This window comes from Sinocyclocheilus anshuiensis, unplaced genomic scaffold (genome assembly GCF_001515605.1).
Source record: "Sinocyclocheilus anshuiensis isolate Anshui unplaced genomic scaffold, SAMN03320099.WGS_v1.1 scaffold1885, whole genome shotgun sequence".
NCBI classification, from domain to species: Eukaryota; Metazoa; Chordata; class Actinopteri; order Cypriniformes; family Cyprinidae; genus Sinocyclocheilus; species Sinocyclocheilus anshuiensis.
Genome location: NW_015542322.1, coordinates 1,002,758 through 1,006,156, shown reverse-complemented (window position 1 = coordinate 1,006,156; position 3,399 = coordinate 1,002,758). Strand labels below are relative to the sequence as shown.

The following is a 3,399-nucleotide window of genomic DNA, read 5'->3' as shown; positions in this document are numbered from 1 at the left end:
CTTTGTAAAAATCGACGCGTTTCAGAAAGGCGGGGCATAGAGGAGAAACAATGTACAGTATGTGGAAAATAATGTGGGGTTTTTTTACCTTAAACCGCATAAACACATTTCATTACACCAAATACACAAAATGTTCTTTTTAACAGCATCTTAATTTATTTTTTAGTTTGTTGTTGTTGTTGTTTTATTGTTTTACCAGTTTAATGTCCCTCTCAATTGCTTCTATTTTATAAATTTGTATGTATGAAAGTGAAAGCATGACACTGGGTGGTGTGAAATACTAATTTTCTTTTTTCAAGTTGGCAAAAAAAGGATGTTTACCTAAAAATCAACACTAAACAACTTTAATGCAAGTTTCTGTGAATATTCATTAAAAAGAGAATTTCTCTTGTGTTCACCAAATTAATGTGTAACTATGGTATCGGCCATATGTTTTCTTTTTAAACCACGCCCCCTATATTTGACGGCTTGTTAAATGTAAATCTACTTTCATTACATTTTTGAAAGGCTGCTGCTTTTCTAGCAAGCTTTGTGGTAAAATCCACAGGTGGACAAGCAGTTTTTAGTGGCACTTGTTTGTGTGATCATCACTGTCTTTAAGCCTTATGGCAGGAAACCAGTTGCTTGATCAGGAGACTTGTGACTCCAGTTTGAGTCTCAGACTTGAGTTTCCCTCTGTGTATATTCAGGTCATCCAGCAGGCCTGTCATTTAATTTCAGACAGATAGATGGAAAATAAGCACGTTTATCTCTGTAAGTCCTCGCACATGTGATGCTGTATACTATTACGTTATCCATTGCCTTGAATTATTCAACATTATTCAAGGCTGCCCTAATGCTTCTTTGCTATTCTACTTGCTAGAAATGAGGAGTAGTAGTTTTAAAAGCTGATTTATTAAAAAATACACATGTAGATATTTTATAATTGCTGTTAAAACTACTTTTCTATCTGTATTTTGTGGGTTTTCGTAACCTCTATTAAGAAAGCAAATGTGCTGGCAGTAATTGTGTCATTTGAGTCCGCTCCAGTCAGCTTCTGTTTCATTGATGTTTGTGAAATTGATATGTGGGAGACACTATTAAACACCATTATATAAGCAGCTTCAGGAGTTACTCTAGTAAACTGTTGAACTAGCGAGTTGAAGAGTCTCAGATGTTTGGGGTGGGTGTGGAACACAAAATACGTCAGACGTCTGTTATGGTCTGTGAATGTTATTAGGGTGTGCTTTCTCTGAATGTAGGTTATGTTTTTGAGTATCATCATAATTTACTTTAAATAGTATTAAGCCTATACAGGCCTGAAATTTCAGGTTGGAAATGAAGATCATACTTCAATATTTCATAGTTTACAGTTGACATGAAAAATTGATCTTTTTACTTTCTCAGTGCATATTCCGAGCCTCCAATGAATGACTCCAAAGACCAACTTTTATTCATCACCATTTAATAACTTGCTCGATTGTGAAACAACTTTTCATTTTTGGCTGACGATACTTACTAGGCCTTGCAGGCTTTTGGTTAATACTTATTAATAACCAGATAGCTGTTTTGGCATAATTTTAGGTCATTTTGGAGTATTGTAGGTACTGCCTTTCTAAACTCCTGCCAATAGTTAATTCAGCAGTTTCATGCACTGTAAAAAAGATTTTTCGAAGTTGTAAATAAAGATTATTGGAGTACATTTTTACAAGAAAATACTATTTCGGTCTTTTCATTCAAAATTCATGTTTAATTCAATGTATTAATTGCTGTTTCTTGGTAATTAATTGTGAAATGTACTCCCACCTTCAATACCACGACTGAGGTGCCCTTGAGCAAGGCACTGAACCACCAACTGCTCCCCGGGCGCCGCAGCAAATAAATGGCTGCCCACTGCTCCGGGTGTGTGTTCACGGTGTGTGTGTGTTCACTGCTGTGTGTGTGCACTTAGGATGGGATAAATGCAGAGCACTAATTCCGAGTATGGGTCACCATACTTGGCCACATGTCATGTCACTTTTTTTTTTTTAATAAAAAGCACGGGTATATTTGTAGCAATAGCCAACAATACATTGTATGGGTCAAAATTATAGATTTTTCTTTTATGCCAAAAATCATTAGGATATTAAGTAAAGATCATGTTCCATGAAGATATTTTGTAAATTTCCTACCGTAAATATATGAAATATATCAAAATCAAAACTGAATTTTTGATTAGTAATATGCATTGCTAAGGACTTCATTTGGACAACTTTTAAAGGCAATTTTCTCAATATTTTGATTTTTTTGCACCCTCAAATTCCAGATTTTCAAATACTTGTATCTCGGCCAATATTGTCCTATCCTAACAAACAATACATCAATGGAAAGCTTATTTATTCAGCTTTCAGATGATATGTACAGGGCTTAAAGTTCTCTGGCACCGTGCCGGATCTCCGGCGTGCAGCGGAAAAAAATAATCCTACATTTAAAAAAAAAAAACTTGTTGATATCACTTTCAGGTCCATGAGTTCACCTTACCAATGGTATGAGAGGAGCACAGCTTTCACATATTTATATAGGAAAACCAATTGAAAAGCAGCGGTGCTTTGTAAACAGTTCAGAGTAATCATGTCATCTCCATAAGAACGATATAATCGCCAGAACAAATGTTGCCAACACAGGAGAATACATCAACCTGTTTCTAAATATGCCATTTATTATACATCGCGATTTCAAAATAAAAGTTTCTGAGATGGCATGTGGCCAAATATTACAATTGAATGGATTTAAACATCGTTTAATCACGCTGTAAAGTGAAACGTCACCAGGCCTTTGGCGCCCTCTGCAGGTATTTGTTATAACACATAATGTACTTTATGTTCATATTATGTATAGGCATATTACATTATGTATTTTATCAGTGTTGTTCAATAAAACCATGTAATTACTTGGTTTTGATATTTTATTTGAGCCTATTATTATTGCCTCATCTTTAGTTTATATATAAATAGTCATACTAAAGCCTGGTTTTCACTTAGGTCTATTTGTGTTACAAAAAAATATCAGATTACTCAATTGTCAAAATAATCAGTTGATTACCAAAATAATCATTAGTTACAGCCCTAGATTAGTTAAAGTATTTCAAAATACAACTGCATTATTTTAATTTTTGTAATTAAAAGACAAATATTTTGCCATTGAAAATTTCTTAAAATAGTATTAAAATATTGTCTTGTTCTAGTGAACCAAATATCTGTATTTTGTCTCATCTGTCTGTATTGCCACACCCCTAGTGTCGATAAGCGGTGATATAGCTCATAATTTTCCAAGTGTATGATATAGCTTTCATTCTTCAGGTCAACCATATAGTCATGAAGAAAAAAAAATTAGAATGTCGTGGAAAAGTTAATTTATTTCAGTAATTCAACTCAAATTGTG

At 33.9% G+C, this 3,399-nt stretch overlaps 1 protein-coding gene across 4 annotated transcripts in view; it reads left to right on the top strand.

Moving 5' to 3' along the window:
- Positions 1 to 3,399, top strand: part of LOC107690934 (protein transport protein Sec24C-like) — a 21,651-nt gene that overhangs the window by 2,102 nt on the left and 16,150 nt on the right. The gene's annotated exons all lie outside the window — the stretch shown is intronic.